Source organism: Cnephaeus nilssonii (assembly GCF_951640355.1).
Source record: "Cnephaeus nilssonii genome assembly, chromosome: 8".
Classification (NCBI taxonomy): Eukaryota; Metazoa; Chordata; class Mammalia; order Chiroptera; family Vespertilionidae; genus Cnephaeus; species Cnephaeus nilssonii.
This window is the reverse complement of record NC_137079.1, coordinates 92,809,548-92,829,567: the sequence shown is the minus strand read 5'-3', so window position 1 is coordinate 92,829,567 and position 20,020 is coordinate 92,809,548. Positions and strand designations below refer to the sequence as shown.

General features: G+C 39.4%; 1 protein-coding gene and 1 pseudogene across 2 annotated transcripts in view; one reads left to right on the top strand and one right to left on the bottom strand.

Annotated features, from left to right (window-relative positions):
• Positions 1–20,020, bottom strand: part of LHFPL6 (LHFPL tetraspan subfamily member 6) — a 266,078-nt gene that overhangs the window by 159,839 nt on the left and 86,219 nt on the right. The gene's annotated exons all lie outside the window — the stretch shown is intronic.
• On the top strand, positions 8,181–9,235 carry LOC307104444 (nuclear factor erythroid 2-related factor 3-like; annotated as a pseudogene). The gene has a single exon. The product of its transcript is annotated as a nuclear factor erythroid 2-related factor 3-like (transcript).

The following is a 20,020-nucleotide window of genomic DNA, read 5'->3' as shown; positions in this document are numbered from 1 at the left end:
AAAAGCTGTTTAACAAAATGTGAAATAAAATAGAAAATACCTATAAAAGTTAGTAAGAAACATAACATACCACATTAAATAAATAATATAATCACCAGTTTTTAAACTAAAACCACAATCTATGCATAGAAACAGGGGGGTGAGGGAGAGCAGGCCTGGGAAGCATATAGCAAAATATTAACAGTGGTTCCTTGGCTGAGAAAATAGAAAATAAAATTATATTTGCTTCCATCCCAACATTTCCACATATTGAAAGTTCTATAGTGGACATTATTGTCTGTTAGGGAGGCCATATAAGTGTAGTGGTGAAGACCACCGGGTGTTCTGATGCTGTCACTGCAGTCCTCAGGGAAGACATCATGGCCCATGGTGCTATCCAAGAACAACTCCCTGCAGGTATTTAGGAGTCCATGAGACAACATTTTCCCTATTCCTATATAGAAATGCAAGTGTGACTTCTAATCAAACAGATTTAACAGGGAGGTTGAGCACAGTGCATGTTCTGATCTGAGAGGGGCACAAGGACTTGGTGACTTTGCTTAAAACAGTAAAAAATAGTGATATAATGTTAACTTCATTAAAAAGAAAAATCATTATGTTACCATGTCAAATAGTCTCAGGTCTCATGTAGGAAATTCTGTGAGGAGTCCCTCATAACACCACTCCAATATACTGGGCATGTGGCATTTGTTTATAGTCGTGACCACAGCACTAAAGCAACTACCCGTGTGAAGAGGCAGTAAGTGTGGCGAAAACACTTTGGTCTTAAAAGCTATTGTGACCACTTGCAGGACTATTTCTAGTCCCAGCTGTCTTTCAGTGCTACCCATAAGGAAGGCTCTGAACCAAAATAAATGTTTTTCTGACTGAGACTAAGGGCATTCCTTTTCCAATTAATTAGTTCAGAATTTTCTGTTTTTATTAACACTAATCACATGGGCTAGAAACAGAAAAGCCGTTTATCACGAGACTATGAACTGCCATGCCATTACACTCCACATATCATCCTTAGGTATTCAGTCAGAACATGACATGACTGCACCCATCTTCCCATCTCACAATCATATTTGTTGGAAAAAGAAAGCAATGGAAAGCAGCTGAACTCAATCAACTTTCAGACTTAAAAGAAAAATAGGCCTTTAGAAACAGATATTGTAGATCAAACAGGGAAAAGTCTATTTTCCAAGTACTTTCACTGTGTTGCCTCAAGACCTTGCAACATATTTTATTAACATAAAAATATATCTCGAGTTAATGGATCTCTTCAGAATTTAGGGTGTGAGTCTCCCAGAATCTCTTTACAAAGCTGTATTCTCAGCTTAAAACCTCTTACACTCTGACCTGTGATTTTATTTAACAGGGTTCAGTGAATCTAGTCAATCATATATGATATTTATCTTATAATTTTATTTTTTATAATAATACCTTTCATTTGTATTGCATTTTATATTTCTCAAAGCATTTGTAGAGTGATCAAAACATTTCACTTATGGGCATAAAGAGAAATTATGCTCATTTTAGAAGTTAGGAGTAAAGAGAGAAGAGTTGTGGTACTACAAGAAGTAAGGACGTCTCTCCTTTCAACAACCATATTGGGATTTGTTTATATGGTCACTCCATGACCCAAATATTATAAATTGCTTACTGCCTTTCAAAACTGCTGGGCATCAAATTAATATTTATAATGTGTCAACTAAGTAGCAGGCAAGAAGCTTGGGCTGAGATATGAGAAGTTTGTAGATGTAATTCAGAATTTCTTTTGGTAACTCACCAGGTTATACTGTTACATAGCCAATGTTAAGACCAGTAGTGCTGTGGAAAGAGTTCAGGCTTCAGGAACCCAACTGACCTGGAATTAAAATACTGGATCAATTGCTTACCAGCTAGGTGATCTTGGGAGTTATTTTACTTTTCTGAGCTTCAGTTTCTTCATCTAGAGCCAATGAAGAAAACCTCTCAGGGCAAAAGTATAGGGAAAATAAGATAATGGCTATAAAGTGGTTGGTACATGATACATATTTAATGAATAATAACTCCATGGAAAGGGGAGAGTAGAGGGAAAGAGATAAAGATGGAGAGCTCAGTCAACTCAACTCCTTGATACCTTGATAAGACTAGCATTATGAAATGTGATAGAACAGACCCTAAAGAAGGCTCTTTCAGAACCACCACTTCAAAACACATGTGTGCAGTGGCATTTACACCTCCCAAATGCAGAGAAGGACCAACTGTCTGAATGACAAAGAAAAACACTGCTCCTGCACAAAAGAGACTGGGTAACTCACCAGTAGAGAGCATAGCAAAGAGCGTATCTTCATGAGTCTAGATAGAATAGAATCACCACAGGAAGGCAGGCAATCTGTTATTACTGAAAAGGCTAATTATATTCCATTTTAGAAAACAGTTGCTCTGCTGGCTACCACAGAGATCCAGATGTCACTCATTCCACAGGCATTTCCAATGGCAGGACAGCGTGAAATAGGGTTATTGCTTCCCAGGAAACCCTGAGTGTAGCACAGTCCACAGAAGCAAAGGCCATAGCATTGCCAGCATTTCTGGTGTGCAGGCTGCAGGTGGCCACAGAAAACCTCTGTACTAACTGAAATCCTAACACTCCCCAATCTAAAATTCAAAGGCCTATCTCAAGTCTAACTGTTGGCTTTAAATTGCAGAGCCAGAAAAACTGAACAACTAACCTCCAGGAGGAAGTATGAATTTAGTGATAGATCGTTTCTCTCATCATCTTGACAAGTAAACTACTTTCCAAATCTACTAATGGGCTTTAAGCCAAACTCCCACTTACTGAAGTATCCTCAAAAGGCAGACTGGGTCATGATGTCAGGATTTATGGTAATGTGGAGCAAAAGTGAGATAGGAAATTGGTGATCACTAAACCACAAGGGCTTCAGTTACTGGCACTGACTGAGACTATGGAGAGGAAAAGGTCAAGGTGAGAGAGGTCTGAAAGAGCTGATTTTATTCTTGATACATGGGCTCTACTAACTTCACCATGATCGAGGAAGAGAAATTAAGAGAGAACACTCCTATTTACAGGAACTGTACCAAATTCCTGGTAAAGAATTTCATGTCGTCCCGAGAGATGTTCTCATGCTACAGTTGCATGAGGACCAAACCTCTTAGGAGAGCAAAGGGTACGTTTTCAGAACTCTTGGTTCAAATTTACTAGCATAAGTTACTTCTCTTGTGCAATTAGATGTCGTTTTACTTAATACAGTCATGGGAAAAATTCATTTGGGACTAATAAGTTTTGAATATTTTTATAGGAGTCAATCAGTGATAAGACTTTCTGCTTTGATTTTGTATTTAATCTTTTGATATAATGACAACAATCCCAAAAATAGAGGAGAAGCACACAGCTGTTTAACTTAGGGCTTATTTTCCCCACTCTCTTTATAGTGTTGAGAGTGCCAGAGATGATAGCAATAACATCTGATTTGACTTGAGTGGCAATCTTTTCAATTTAATAACTCTGATGTCATCTTCTCTGTCATGCTGTCAGGTTTAATTCCCACTCATACCATAATTAATACTCTAGTGAAAACACTGCCTGATTTTAGTGCTCATACATACTTGTAAAGCTTTGCTCTTCTCAACTACAGTGAAAGCTTCTTCAGTGAACCAGGATAAATCAACCCCACCTAGAGTTTTATCAATTATAAACCATTGAACATTTCCACTTTACTCTGAAACTTTATTAACCTATGGCGCGTTTAACATTTTAGTATCACTTTATTTTCCAAATGTTTTTAGAGATTCTTCTCAAATCATTCCACAACAGGTAGGTAGTCTAGTTCTTAATTAAAACCTACAGAGGAAAAGTGACTTTCCCAAGATCAGAGTTATCTATTGTCCATTTAAGAATGAGCTGAAAACTGTGTTTCTCAGTCAACTGCCTCATTAAGATAAAGAGCATTTACAAGCACCTACCCTGTGGGCTCAACCTAGCTAATAGGGGTTAATCATGTTCCAAAGTTTTGCACATTTTTCATCTACATATAGACAGGGGGTATCAGGATATTTTTAATTTTAGAAAGCCATCTTTCCTCCTGAGATTTATTTATTTCAAGGGTTAAAATGAAGGAGAGAAAATCAGTAGAGAATGAAATTCTGAGAAATTAGAGCGTGAGGCTATAGTTAGGAAGTCCAAAACAGAGCCTGGCTCTCAGTGCTTATAGCTGGCTACATTGGGAGGGACACACAAGCCCTGAAATTTCTAGTTTAACAAAGGAAACAGAAGGCACAGAAGCCCTGCCAACTTTGTGCTAAGAATTCAAGGATGAAGGATACAGGGAGCAAATGTCTGAAGTTTACATCTCAGGCTGCAGGATGGACAGTGCCTCTTGGATCTCTCACTAGCCACTCCAAAACCTCCCATGGTGAAATGTGAGGCTCGCAGTTTCTCCAAACTTAACTTCACCATGACGAGTAAGTGCACAAACCAATATCTTTTATACTCCAAGCATGACAATGAGGAATGTTTCTTGGAAAAATCAGGGTAATTATTTCTTTACAATGGTGGTTAAAGTTTGTCCTCACTGGTTTTGCAGAAATGACTCCAAGTCAGGCCTTCATCAGTCTGTACCTGGGTCTGGGCAACAGCCTCTTTGCTTATCTTCTTTTCTCTATTCTTCCTCACTTCAATGTTTTTGCAACCCAGGACTTAGGCACCCCTTTCCAATACCTACATTTCCAGGTATTGGAAAATACAGTGAGTGGAACCACCCCACTCCCACTTTCAGTCCAGGAGGTTCAGGTGTCAATGGCTCTATTCACCCCCTTCCAAGAGAGGCATGGATCTGGTCTAGCATATCTAAACCCAAAGCTCAATTCTAAGACATCCCCTGGGTTTCTGAGAAGTTTATGTAGGCCTGAAGCTTATGGTCACCAGATTTTTGTCATAAGAAGGGTACTTACCTGAGAAAAGAGCTCTGATACAGAGATGGCAAGAAGGGGAGGATCCACAGCAGGCCCAAAGACTTGGACTTCAGTGATATGAGCCAATAAATTCTTTTTAGTTCCTCGAAGCTGAAATGATCCTGGTTGATACAAATCACACACACTTCTGACATGACATTTTTCCTTGAAAGCTTGTCTAATGTGCTGTTTTGCTCAGGATTTTCAAAATGTTTCCTCAAAATCCAAACTGGTCCATTCTTTCTTTCCAAATTCTCCTCTTTACAATTTGGTCCCTTTATCTGTAGACATGCTAGCTTCTCTCTCTCTTGACCCCCAGTCCTGGCATAGTGCTGTCCTCAAAATCCCTTATCATCTCCTTTTGCAAAAAAAAAAAATTCTTTTGCATATTTAAATGCTGTTTTTAAAACTCATCCAAATTCTTCATTCTACTTCTCATAGGCACTTTTTCATTTCCTATATTCCATTAGTATGCACCTGTCAAGGCTCAGGGCAGGCTGTCCCCAAATATCCCATAATGGCATATTGATTACTTTGAATTAAAATTACTTGATAAGCAGCCAGTGCAAGAAGGACACATTGACCCTCCCTTGTCTCCTTAAATGCAGAAAATAAATCTCCCCTGTGAAAGATGCCCTCCTTGCTCCAAGGGGGTTAGAGTTAGAGCATCCAAGGCCAAAAAGCCTGTATAAACAAGCCTTGTCACTCTTTACTAATTTATTACCACAAGCCCTATGTCTGCTTAGATTCTTTAATAACATGCAGCCAAACATAAGCTTCTTTGTCCAGTCCATTAATCACAAACTTATTGTTTCATTTTCTAAAAAGTATAATACGCTGGCTGGTTCATCATTTCTCCCTGAACATCATTTATGTCTTCCATGTACATGAATTAAATTGGTTTTCTCTGGTCTTGTGTCAATTTTACTATTAGTTCAGCCATAAGAACTCAAGAGGAGTTGGGGGTTGGGGGAACTTCCTCCTCCCTGACACACCTGATGATAGGTTAATGTGATTTCCTCAACTAATTACTTAGTTTCCTTAATTAAATTATAAATGTCTTAAGAAAAGACCCATGAATTGTATAATGAGTGTTCTCAAAACTTTTAAAATTTATGATTCTCTTTTTGAAAACTAAAAAATTCTATACCTATTTTAATATTATCTGAAATTTCAAAACAAATTAAACACGGTTACCAAAACCAAGCTCAACATTTGGTATAATACTCAATATGCATTTTTAAACTCAAGTTGGCCAATAAATTTGGATTGTGTCCTCAAGACCAGTATTTCCCAAACTCAGGTGAACACCAGAATCACCTGAAAAGCTTGGGAAAACTCAGATTCCTGGGTCTTACCTCCAGAGCTTGTTTTTCAGTGCGTGTAGGGCAGGTTGTAAGAATGTGTACTTCTGAAGTGATGCTGATACTCTGGTTTGAGGACCAGTTTGAAGCCATTGCCCTGGAAGCATGTCCCTTCTTCTCTCTACCCTATTTTCCAGGAGAGCATGATCATTGAGGTCTAGATCCAGCACTCCATCTCTGCCTTTCTATGACCATGAGAAGTTATAACATGAGGCAAAAGAGCACAAGGCTCTACGTATGAACTCTGTGGTCACACAGAATAGGTTACTATTCTAGATCTTCCATGTTGCTGGATGGCCTTGATTTGGCAAATTCCTTACTCTCCCTAAGCTTCCATTCCCTAATATATAGCATGACACAATAATAAACTTACATACATCACAGATAAGGATTAAAAGTGAATTGCTTCTCACAATGTTCAGCACATAATAAGTGCTCAGTAAATTCTGTTATTACTGGTGTTATTGCTGTTAACAATAGGAAGTCAATAGTCTTCTGATTTGCAGTCCAGGATTCTTTCAACTCAGCCACAATATCTCGTTTATGAAGATACCTTTCATTATAGTACTGACCTCTAATATTATCCTTTTCAATGTCTCATTCTATTACTCTGTTATATTACAATGTTTAAGACTGCCTTAATTTGAGCAACCCATATTTATTTCATTATATCAGAAAATGATTTTTTTCCTTCAGCCTAATTCAATTAAAACTCAAATTTTAGAAAGTTTGTGCATTAAAACAAATTGGACACTGGGCTAAAATAGCCTCATTTCCTCTCCCCGTGACAATTATGAATAGTTTTCCTACAAAATATATTGAGGCCTCCCATAGGCTCTATCTAGGAAATTCTCAACCATATTATCACCATTAAGGATGATTAATTGGGCATTTCACAAAAACACAAAAGCAAGAGGAGAACATGGTTAATTGTTTACTGCTCTCTTTCATTTACCTACTTGAAGAGTGCAAGCTGGGTGGGACCTTACTCTTACTGTGGTCATGGAGTTTCTGAAGAGGCATAAACCATGTGCTCAAAAGCTTAAGTGAACCAGGGCAGAGAAGCAAGATGCTAAGGAAAACAGGAACCAAGAACTAAGAAACAATTAACATTTTTTTCATGCTTCACTATAATTAGTCAGATCAAAGGGGACCTGGGCTTACAGCTTTCACCAGGCCCATATGACTTTCTGAGAAGTTAACAAACAGCCTTGCATCAGGACTAATTGTTCACAGGCAGAATTTGTTTTCTTGTAAATCACTCCCTTGTGAATCCTTTACCAGTTGTTTCCAGTTTAAAGTGCTGCCCTTGAGAAAATGTGCAGAGGAGTGTTTGCTGCATGTTGTAGATTGCTCATGAACACCTCAAAACAACCCTGAAAGGTAGGCATTGTAGCTCCAGGTGACATGACTTGGACCAAGTAGTTCTTTGGTCACTGGGGAGGAGAAAGGCACAGGCGAAACCTAAACCTATGGCTCAAGTACCTTATTCCAGCTGACGGATGTAAGAGCGAGGAGAATGAGGTACTAAGAGCTACGGGTCGCAGTTCCCAGTGGAAGGAAAATGAGCAGTGTCAGCCTAGAAGTGAAAGTCACCACAGCAGAAGAATGAAGATGAAAATACAATCACAGATAAACCTGAGTGGGAGGCAGAAAAAACACACTGAATCTATAAATGAGAGACCTCTAACTGGGTCTGACACATCTGTCTCCCAGGAAGACTCATTTCAGTTGTTTTCATCACAGCTGGAAAGCTGTGGAGCACCTCACTGGGAGATACTCCTCCTGTTCAGGAAGTATCAATGATGGCATGCATTCTTTAGCACTTTAAAGCGTAGTTTTAGCCAGGCTGTAAGTCAGGGTGTGCACCCCCATGGGGCCATGTTGCTGTGTCCTGACAACACATTTAGAAGAGGTCCAGTAGCAAGGACGCCACAGCCACAAGAACCATTTCCGCAGTTAAATTCTCCTACCACTAATCCTGAACTCACCCATCCTGCAACTAATTTGACAGTATTTCTTCTACTTGTTGACCATCAGATGGAGAATATAACAAGCCAAGATCTTCTATATGACCTTGATATAAATATATTTGACGAGATAAAGTTAATGTCTTTGGCTACACAAGAAGGTTTTGCTCCAATGGAAGTCTCTTGCTTTTTTGAAGAACTGGATTCTGATTCTGGGCTTTTCTTAAATCCAAGCCAAAGCGGCACCTCTGTTTCCAAGTCTAATTCCTCTATGTGTGAAGAAGATGCTATAGGTTCTAAAAAGTGACTTCGAGTCCCTTTCCCATCATGCCTTAGAAGGGGCGGTAAGAGGCTACTACTCAGAGCCCAGTAAGCTTTGTCACATGGATCATAGGAGTGATTCTGGTTTTCCTGGGGACCTTGTATTTCAACACATATTCCATAACCACACTTACCACTTACAGCCAGGTGCACTAGAATCCACTTCTGAATCTTTTTCATGGCTTGGGAAGTCACAGATAAAAAGGAGTAGGTAGATACCTCAATGACACAGACAGAAACTTAAGCTATGATGAATGCTGTGCTAAAACTCTGCACATCCCCCTTTTCTGTAGCTGAAACTGTCTGGGTGCCTATTGATTCTTTCAACAGCATGCTAAGGAGGTACTACCTGACAGATTTACAAGTGTCACTTATCCATGATACTAGACAAAAAGGAATAAATAAAGTTGCTGCTCAGAACTGTCATAAGCACAAATGGAACATAATTGATTCTAGAATATGATATATGTAACTTCCAAGCAAAGAAAGAAACCCTCAAGAGAGAGGGAGCCCAGTGTAATAAAACAGAAACTGCATAACATTTGCATAATATTTTTAGTAGTTAAGAGATGATGAAGATAGGCCAATCTAAACCAATATGCTCTTCAATGCAGCCATGACAAAAATGTTTTGATTGTACCCTAGGAACTGGTGACCACAGGCCACAGCAAGGAAACCCAAAAGGAAGAGAAAAAGTGAGAGAAGAAATTGAAGATGGATTCCATTACTATGTATAAAGTAGCAATGTTCAGATGATGATGTATGGATCAAAAACCATAGAAACTGCTTTAATAGTTAGCTCAAGTGTTATATAAGCATCTTTAAGTACTGCTACTTTTGAATCACTCAGGTAAGGCTACATTTTGAAGCTTATATGGACAGAAGTTCAGGACTTCAAGATCAGACTTGTGGGAAATCCTGGGAAAGCCACAACTTTTTGTGAAGTCCTTCTGCATTATATGCACAATTCATAAACATGTACAAAAAATAGGCCGGCATGAAAACTTTGGTAACCTTTTTTTTTTTTTTTTTTTTTTTTAGTAAGATGGTCACTTCAAAGAGAGCAAACACTGGATATAATTATTTTAAAAAGTATTTCAGGTTTTATGACTTGAAATGCAAGCTGGTCTTAACATATGTCTATTGATGTGTCTGTCCCAAGCACCTAGAACATTCTCATTTAGTTTATTCAGTTTGAAGTATATAGTGAGCTTTTTCAAAAGCTATTTTATTTTAATCTTTATGAATACTTAAATTCATAAAGTATTTCTCTGTGGCAATAAATTTTATACTTGAATTTATAAAAATTAACTTTTCCCTGATATACAGAAATTCTAAGTAAATTTACCTTAGATAGTTTTCCTCCAAAATACCCACATGCAGGAATATAAGAAAATATCTAGCAAATAGGACAGCATCTTAGACTCAAGCCAAACTGAAGTCAATATAGTATGTTAAACTGATCAGGGAAATCCCCATTTGGATTTAGCAGCATGCATATGAAAAAAACAATAACTATAAATGGCCAAGCTCTAAACCAAGGTATTAAAAAAAAAATGAAGCTTTAAAATATTAGAGCACATTGGCTTAAATGGCTGAGAACAAAGACCTCTATGGTCACAGAAGGTTTTAGAGATAGAACAGAGCTATCTATGCACAGGGAAATAGAACTCCCTGGCAAGTAAAGCCAGTCTATAGGGATGGCCTCACACTCTTAACATTGATGTCTAGTAAAAAAAAACTCACAGAGCTTAATGTGAAAACATTACAAACCATAAAAGAACACAAACCAACAGTAGGAAAAGAGTCAGTAGATGAGCATAGACTCTATAAGAAACAACTGGAAATACTGAAACCATATGAAACAAGACTGTAAGAAGCAAGTGGATTTGAAAATGAACTAAAAAAATTAATCTTAGAAATAATGGCATTGAAATGAAAAGGAGTTACTAACATGAATACTGTTAGTCTAATGTTTAATTTTAAAATAAGAATCAAGGCTGTCAGATGTTATTTCTACCATAAGACTCATTTGCTTAACAATGTATAAATCCTAAGTTGGGTTGCAGAAATGCAGTGTTTTATAAGAGTGGATTTTATCATAAACTTTTTCTCCATTAAAAAAAATATACATTTTACTCTAGTAGGTCTGTATGAAGCTAGGAAACAGAATCTTTAAAAAGCTTCAAGTAATTCTTATTTGCATTGTTTGGTAAACCAATTGCAAAATTTAAGAGACCATCCCAGGGTAATAATCTCATTTCTGTCACAACTCATATATATGTCAGTGCCCCGCCCAGAACCCTGAGTGATTCCCAGTTTCACTCAGCATAACAGCAAGAATCCTTAAAATGGCCTACAAATACTGTATGAGCTGGCCCACTCTTACTTCTTAGACACGGACACCCCCTCACTCCTCCTTCTCCAGACACAGGCTCCTTGCCATTCCACAGACATGCCGGGAATTTCTGTCTTTGTGACTCGGCACTTGCTTGTTCCCTCTGCCTAGCACAATCTTCCCTTAAATATCCACATGGCCAACTCCCTCACCTCCTATATGTCTGCTTAGCAGCAGCTCAATAAAGTCTGCCCTGATCATCCTGTTTAAAACTTCAACCTTACCCCACGCCTTTAATTCCTGATATCCTTAACTACCCTTCTAACATGCCGTTTAATTTATTTATCATGCTTATTATTTATTAGCCTTCTTCTCCTGCTACAGAGTAAGCACCATGAGGTCAGGGATCTTTGTTTGTTTGTCTGCTGATGTGTCTTTCCCAAGCCTAGAACAGTACCAGGCATGTCAATAAATGCATGTCAAATTAATTAATTAATGTAATTGGAACAAAACTTCATCCAACAATACTTAATTTTACTATGTCAATATTCTTTATTAGGTCAATCCAATGCTAGTCGATTCTATTAAAGTGTTGGCAGCAACTCACTACTTGATTAGTGAAAAGCACTGACACAATTAAAATTCTGCTGCTTGTTTGACAATAACTTGGTGGATGCCCATTTATGTCATCAGACCAATTTCTCACAATGTGCCATTTGATCAGTCAAATATAAAAAACTTCCTCCAAAGGTTAACAACTGCAATAGGCCTGTACAAATGAGAAAGATGATAAAATTAGAAGTTTGGGCATATAATTCCTTTGCCAAAATGCTAATTTAGCTTTGAGGTTACACAGCAAAGTTGTAATAAATACATGAGTATACTAAACAATGCATGGGTGAGTCATCAAAAGGAATACTAACATGTTTCAAATTATATTAATTTAGTTACAGCAAAGAATAATGTTTTAAATAATGTTATAGTTAAACAGCATGTTTTGTGATTTCCTTTCAAAACTGTTCAAATGAAAGTACTGGTTTATTTTATATGAATAAATTCAGATAAACAACATTAATAGACCCAATATTATAACCAATTATTTGTAGTTATATCTTATGGGATCTTAAATATCCTTTAATCTTGGTTTGGCTTCATGTTTCAGAATGTACACTGTAAGCCTTTCCCTACTATGTTAGTTTTCTAGGGCTACCATAAAGAAGCACCACAGACTGGGTGACTTAAACAACATGAATTTATTTTCTCACAGTTCTGGAGGCTAGAAGTCTGAGATCAAGGTATTGGCAGGTTTGGTTTCTTCAGAAGCCTCTCTCCTTGGCTTATAGATGGCTTTCTTCTCCCTTGGTCTTTACATGGTCTTCCCTCTGTTTATGCTTGTCTCCTAATTCCTTATAAGAACACCATTCATATTGGATTAGGGCCAGTCTCATACTAGGGATTAGGGCTTCAACATACGAATTTGAGGGAATATAATTCATCCCAAAACATCATATTCCTAATTCTAATACTTAAAACATACTCAGCAATAAGTACATTATTTTACATCTTTATCTGCTTTCATATATGTAACCAAAAGCTAAAAGAAAAATACAGTTTCATATTCAATGTGCATCACCTCCCTAAAATAAATAGAAATGAACTGGCTAAAATATAAATGAATTAATTAAAATTAATCCTATATAATAAAGAGCTAATATGCAAATGGTTATCACATCCTCACACTGTCACACCATAATGCTCAGACACTCAACACTGGGAAGAGAGGAATGGGGACCAGCCAGGCACAAATGAGCTTGCGAGAGAGGAATGGGGACCAGCCAGGCCGGGGTCTGGGAGAGGGACAAACCACTTGCCTTGTGGTCCTGGGTGCCTGTGGCTGTGGCCTAGGCAAAGCCACCCACCCACGGTCCCTTGCGGCTGTAGCTGGCCCGGGCAAAGCCAGCCCAGGTGCTGGGTCCTGGGTGCCTGCGGCCAGTCAGAAGGAGGGAAGCCTGGGTCCCAGGTGTGGGGCAAGGCAGAAATGGTTAGGGGCGATCAGGCCAGCAGGGGAGCAATTAGGGGCGATTAGGCAGGCAGGCAGAGGTGGTTAGGGGCGATCAGGCAGGCAGGTAGGCGAGCGGTCAGGAGCCAGCGGTCCCGGATTTCAAGAGGCAGTTGGACATTTCCCGAGGGGTCTCGGATTGGAGAGGGTGCAGGCCGGTCTCAGGGGTCCCTTCCCTCCCCCTCCCCCCCCATGTACAAATTTCATGCACCGGGCCTCTAGTTTAACTATAACTAAGATTTCCACTTTTTCTCATCAACTAGGGAGAATAAAAGAACTTATATTTTCCTCAAAGCTCAGGATTTCTTCCTAGATATTTCATTTAAGATTTACATAGGCATGTCCTTTTTTTTTAGGTTTACACAGACATGCCTTTTTTTTTTTTACCCCTAAACATTTTTTTTTTTTTTCTGGGCACTGGTGTAAATTAAAAAGGGAGAGAGGAACATCATCCACCTGAGGGAGGACCAGTCAACCAATCTAGGAGGTAACATGAGGTTAAATTAATGGTTTGTGGTCAACCACATAAAGATGTTATCAACAGCAAACATGCTAGTGCCCAGCTAGTGTTGCTCAGTGTTTCAGTGGTTGAGCTGACCTTGAACCAGGAGGTCATGGTCCCAGTCAGGGCACATGCCTGGGTGGTGGGCTCCATCCCCAGTGGGGGCGTGCAAGAGGCAGTCAATTGATGTCTCTCTCTTTCTCTCTCTCTCTTTCTCTCTAAAATAAATTAAAAAAAACATGCTAGTAATCACTGCTATTTCCACATTATATAGAATGGAATCTGAGTGGAATACAATTGTCAGTAGCCAGACTTGTGTCAAGTCAAACATTTCCTGAAAGCCTACTATGTATTCTATCTAATAAAAGAGTAATATGCAAATTGACTGTCACTCCAACACACAAGATGGCTGCCCCATGTGGACACAAGATGGCTGAGACAAGATGGCCAGCAGGGGAGGGCAGTTGGGGGTGATCAGGCCTGCAAGGGAGGGCAGTTGAGGGCGATCAGGCCAGCAGGGGAGGGCAGTTGGGAGGGACCAGGCCTACAAGGGAGGTCAGTTGGGGGCGATCAAGCCTGCAGGGGAGGGCAGTTAGGGGTGACCAGGCCAGCAGAGGAGGGAAGTTGGGGGTGACCAGGCCTGCAGAGAAGGGCAGTTGGGGGGGGGGACTCAGGTTTGCATGGGAGGGCAGTTGGGGGAGACCAGGCCTGCAGGGGAGGGCAGTTAGGGGCAATCAGGCTGGCAGGGGAGTGGTTAGGGGGTGATCAGGCTGGCAGGCAGAAGTGGTTAGGGGCAATCAGGAAGGCAGGCAAGCGAGCAGTTGGGAGCCAGCAGTCCTGGATTGTGAGAGGGATGTCCGACTGTCCGTTTAAACGGACAGTCGGACATCCCTCGAGGATCGGGCCTATCAGGATCGGGCCTAAACGGACAGTCGGACATCCCTCTAGGGGTCCCAGATTGGAGAGGGTGCAGGCTGGGCTGAGGGACACACACCCCCGTGCATGAATTTCATGCACCGGGCCTCTAGTATACATATAAGGAATTGTGCAAGACCCTTAGGGAGATTGAGAGAGAAACTACTTGAAGTGAGGAATTTCTTTACTTGGTGAATGAAAGAATTAGTATAGATATAAGAGCTGTCCACAAAACTTGAAGGCTCTCAGGCAGAAGAAGAACTTGATTTATTCTCCGGCTCCAGAATGCAGAGTTTGATTAATTGGTTCAAACCTTGAAAGGTTGATTTCGCCTAAAAGACCAACTAACAGAATTATTCAGTAACACTGGGGTAGTAAGCTCCCTTTCACTGAATATATTCTTATTTTTTTCCTTTGCCAGAGAGGAAGGGAGAGGAGAAAGAGATCGGAGAGGAGAGAGATCCATGTGAGAAAATCATTGATTGGCTGCCTCCTACACACCCCACACTGGGGATCTAGCCCACAACCCAGGCATGTGCCCTGACCAGAATGGAACTGTGACCTCCTGGTTCACAGGTCGATGCTCAACCACTGAGCCATGCTGGCTGGGCTCACTGAATATATTCTAACAGAGGTTTGCGGGTGCTGTGGAAGGATTAATGTGTCAGGTAGAGAATAAACAACTTCCTTAGTTCCTTCCAAATCTGAAGAAGGAACTCTTCCCATTAGGGTTGCTGTTGGTGGAAATTGGGCTCTTCCATGGGATTGTGAGAAAAGCATTTCAAGGACCTAGGCAGGGGAGATTGTGGTGTGGCAAGGTGAGTTAACTGTGATGCAAAATCAAAGGAGTTCCCCTCCTGGGTTCCCAATGCCCCATCTTCGTCCATCCTGCTATGGAAAAAGTCCAACCTTACCTTCATCAAGGCCAAGACAAAGACCAGTGTCCACAGTTTCTGTTTCATATTAAAGCTTAGTCCTTTGCAGCCCTTGAGATCTGTCCCAATAAGCAGTCAACTTCCCAGGCTTTCTCGGGCTTCTGATGGGTCCACCCCTAGTCAATGATCCGTTTCCTAGGTTAGACTGACAGGCCTCTATGGTCAAGCACCTCCCCCTGCACCATTTTGACTAGTAGTTCCCATGTGTTTACCTCTCCCCAGACCCTCTTTCCCCCTCCAATCCTGTGTGGGAGGGTAGGCTGCTCCCTACATGGGGGAAGGGAGGGTTATGAAGCTGCAGCTTCCTGGTGAAACAAACAGCCTCAATGTACTAAACTCAACAATGTGTGATTCTCTTTACTTCCTTCTTATTAACAGGTTCATTCTCTGCACAGGTTTCCAATGTTAGAGTGTATTGTCTAACTAATATTTTGTTTACAGTATACACAAAATATTATTATCTATTCAGTGATGCATTACCTTCTATCACAAAAGAATTATCCAAAATTTCTTCAGACGTCACCAGTCATTGTAAAGGATCTGTGACACATCCCTCTCTCTGTCCTTTACCACTAAACTCAGAGCCTACAATCAAAACTAGCCACCTTGTCATGCAGGTGACCCTGTAAGAACCATCTCTTACAAACAAAATAACACCAAGTATATTACTGCAGGAAATAGAATGAAAATAACAGCTTCATACTGCACCATATCTTCCACACTATCTTCGTTAACAACTTTCTCAGGAACAATGTGATAGTTTCCAATATTCAGCACTGGCTTCCTGGGCTTATTCCTATTTTGTGACCAACAATGAAGTTAATAGTTGTGATTAGAAAAAAAAGAGGCTACTATAAAATATATCTGAAAGAAGACCTGTTGTTACTTCTGCTAATACCTTTGCTAAGTTTTTAACAAGGGGGAGAATCCTAATGTTCAGTGGGATTCTTTGCTCACTATGAGCAAAGCCCTCAGGGTTATGAGAACAGCAGTGGGAGTGTGGAATGGAAGACAGTGAATGTCTGACAAAGTTAAGTTCCACTTGATTTCACACTCTGCCAACGAGTGGAAACCAAAATCACCTAATTTTCTACCCATACAGGCTAGGATGATGATCCACAGTAAGAAACATTTTTTCATTCTTGTCATTTATTTTATTTTATTTTTTTGCCTGACACCCCTTAAATTAATAAGGGCTACCATCTTTCAGCAACTTAATCAGCAAAACTCTATCATTTTGTCAGCTGCGTAAGAAGGAAGTGTAAGGCAGAAAGCTGGGGTGGGGGAGGGTTGGATGGCAGAGAGGGAAGGAGGTGGGATAGGGATGGAGTGGGAGGAAGGGAGAGAAAGGTGTGAGAGAAAAATGTGAGATCTCACATGTAATCTGAAGCTGAGGCAGCCTTGTAGTTATAAAGCTGCCTTTTCGTTCACTTGACAGCTTAAGAAAAGGAGGTGAAGAGAATCTTTAAAACGAAACATGACATTCCCTTATTAAAGTCTCATTTAGATTTTAAATGGCTTAGTGCTTTGCATCTACTTCCACACTTGGTGCTATCTAAGGAGTAGATGTTTAATGGAAAGAGAAACTGCATTTTTAAAAACAGTATATGCATGTTTCTAAACAATTTCTTTATAAACATTTTTATGTTTATAAAAGCTTTTTATGTCATCCAAGCAATAGTTGGCCACCATTTAGTAAGTATAAATAAATGTATTTTAGCTTACAGAGAAAATACATGGTATGTCTTTTGTTTACAAATAACATGAGGCATAATGTGTGCATTGCATTAAGAATTTATTGCCCATTTCTGCTTCAGTGCCTCTCTACTGGGTTAGCCCAAAGAAACTGCACATCCACATTAGCAGTGCTTTTTGGCCTACATTAAATTGGAGCATTGTATGCTGGGACCTGAAGACCCCAAACAGAAGGGCAGCAGCAATACATTTCCTGTGTGATGAGTGGTCTAACTCGTTTCAGGTATTATTTTCCATCTCACAGCAAAAGACGAACATCCCTGCTTCTTCTCGGCTCCCCACACCCCTTTAACATCCCTCTCACCCCAAAGGACTCCAGACATTTCCAGCCAATGTGGGCGGGAAATGCCTCAAATTGCTGCAACTTTCATCTGCTTGATAAATATTAAAAATAGTATTCATAATAATGCCTAATATTTATTGAACATTCTGCATATTGCAAAATACTGTATATACATTATCTGTGTATGAAATGGGTATCATTAACCTCATTTTATAGAAAAAACTAAGGCTCAAAGAATGCAATGTGCTCTACAGCAAGTAAATGACAGATTCAAGATCCCAACCCAGGTCTCTGACTTTAAATCCAGGCCTTTTCTTCTTCCCTCCCTCCCTCCCTCCTTCCTCTCTTTCTTTCCTTCTTTCTTTCCTTCTTTCTTTCTTTCTTTCTTTCTCTCTCTCTCTCTCTCTCTCTCTCTCTCTCTCTCTCTCTCTCTCTTTCTTTCTTTCTCTCTCTCTCTCTCTCCCCCCTCCCTCCCTCCTTCTCTCCCTTCCTTCTTTCCCATTTGCCCTTCCTTTCCCTTTCAAAAATAAGAATGTTTTCTTTTTAACAGTTTTACTGAGGTTTAATTGACATATAATAAGGTGAACTTACTTAAAGTGTACAACTTGATAAATTTTGATGTGTATATAACAGTAAAAACATCACCATGATTTAGATAATAAACATATCCATTATCCATGTTTTCTTCCTGACCCTCTGTAATTCCTCCCTACTCCCATTCCATACTCTCCCATCCACTAATCTGCTTTCTTTCATTATAGATTGGTTTGAATTTGAATTCATTCCTTTTTTTATTGCTAAATATATTCCATTGTATGGATATACCACAATTTTTTTTTTAAATATTCACTGTTGATGAACATTCAGATTGTTTCCAGTTTGGGGCTAATACAAATACAGCAACTATGGTCATATAGAAATCTTTGTAAGAATATATGTACTCAGTTCTCTTTGGTAAATACCTAGGAGTGGAATGGTTGGATAATCGGGTATGTGTATGTTTAACATTTTTAAGAAGCTGCCAAGTTGTTTTCTAAAGTGGTTCTACCATTTCACATTGCCACAGCAGTGTGTGAAAGTTCAGTTCTTCCACAGCCTCACTAATCTGAGCATGGTAAGTCTTTTTAACTGATCATTCTGACAGGTGCTAAATGATTTCTCATTGTGGCTTTAATTTACATTTCCTTAATGACAAATGAGGTTTAAAATCTTTTCATATGGGTATTTGCCATCTTAGATCTTCTTTGTTCAATATTTTTAATTGCACTTTTTGTTTTCTTGTTGAGTTTTAAATGTTTTTAGATATTTTGGATACAAGTCTTTTACTGGATATGAGATTTGCAAAAAATTTCTCCCAGTGTTTTTCAAAGAACTACATTCTTATTTTTGACAAAGTTAGATTTAGTCATTTTTTTCATTATGGACCATGCTTTTGATATTGTATCTAAGAAATCTTAGCCTAACACAAGGTAAAAAATATTTCTTCCTGTGTTTTCTCTAGAGGTTTTATAGTTTGGGGTTTACATTTTGTAATATATGTTTGCAGTTAATTATGAAAGTGGTGTAAATTATGAACTATATATTTTTATTTGATTATTTTTATTTTACTATTCTATATTTAATTGTAACTTAAAATTTTTTGACTATTTTTTAATGGAGGGCTTGTACTTTTACTTTTTAAATTTATTTTTAATATATTTTTATTGATTTGAGAGAGGCAAGGAGAGGGAAAGAGATAGAAATATCAATGATAAGAGAGAATCATTGATTGACTGCCTCATGCATGCCTCCCACTGAGTATCGAGTCTACAACCCAGGCATGTGCCCTGACCTGGAATTGAACCGTGACCTCCTGGTTCATAGGTTGACACAGAACCTCTGAGCCACACCAGCTGGGTTTTGACTAATTTAAGCATCCCTCTATTCCAATATTATCAATGGGTGTGTTTTTTAGGCATGCCATGATCAATTAATAAGAGATTTTTTGTTGTTAATACTCACCCAAGGATATTTTTCCCATTGATTTTTAGAGAGAAGGGAAGGGTAGAAGGGAAAGGGGAAAGAAAGAAAGACGAGAGAGAGAGAGAGAGAGAGAGAGAGAGAGAGAGAGAGAGAGAGAGAGAGAGAGACATTGATGTCAGAGAGACACATCAATTGGTTGTCTCCCAGACACACCGGATCAGGGCAGGATCAAGCCTACAACCCAGGTATGTGCCCTTGACTAGGTCAAACCCTTGACCCTTTGGTCAAGGGCCAATGCTCTAAACATTGGGAAACACCAGCCAAGGCAAGAGATTTTAAAATAAAGATGGTGACTAGCACAAACCAAACACTATTAGAGTAACTAACAAGTTACAAGAAACAGATAGGCTCTGTGAGGGGAATTCACTGGGCTCACAGAGAATCCTCGTGGAAGGCTGAAGCCACACGCAGTTGCCCACTTGCTGGTGGTTGCTGATTTCTCAGCAGACGGTAACAGTGAAGGCAGCAGAGTAAACGTGTGTTGTTCTGGAGTTCTGTACTGTCTAGGCACCTTACCAGAGATTGAAAAACTAAAGATAGCATCACTCATTAAAGGCAGAGTTAAGTCTATCAAATGATACATTTTGAGCCCTCTTGATTAAGTAACATTCCTCAACTTTT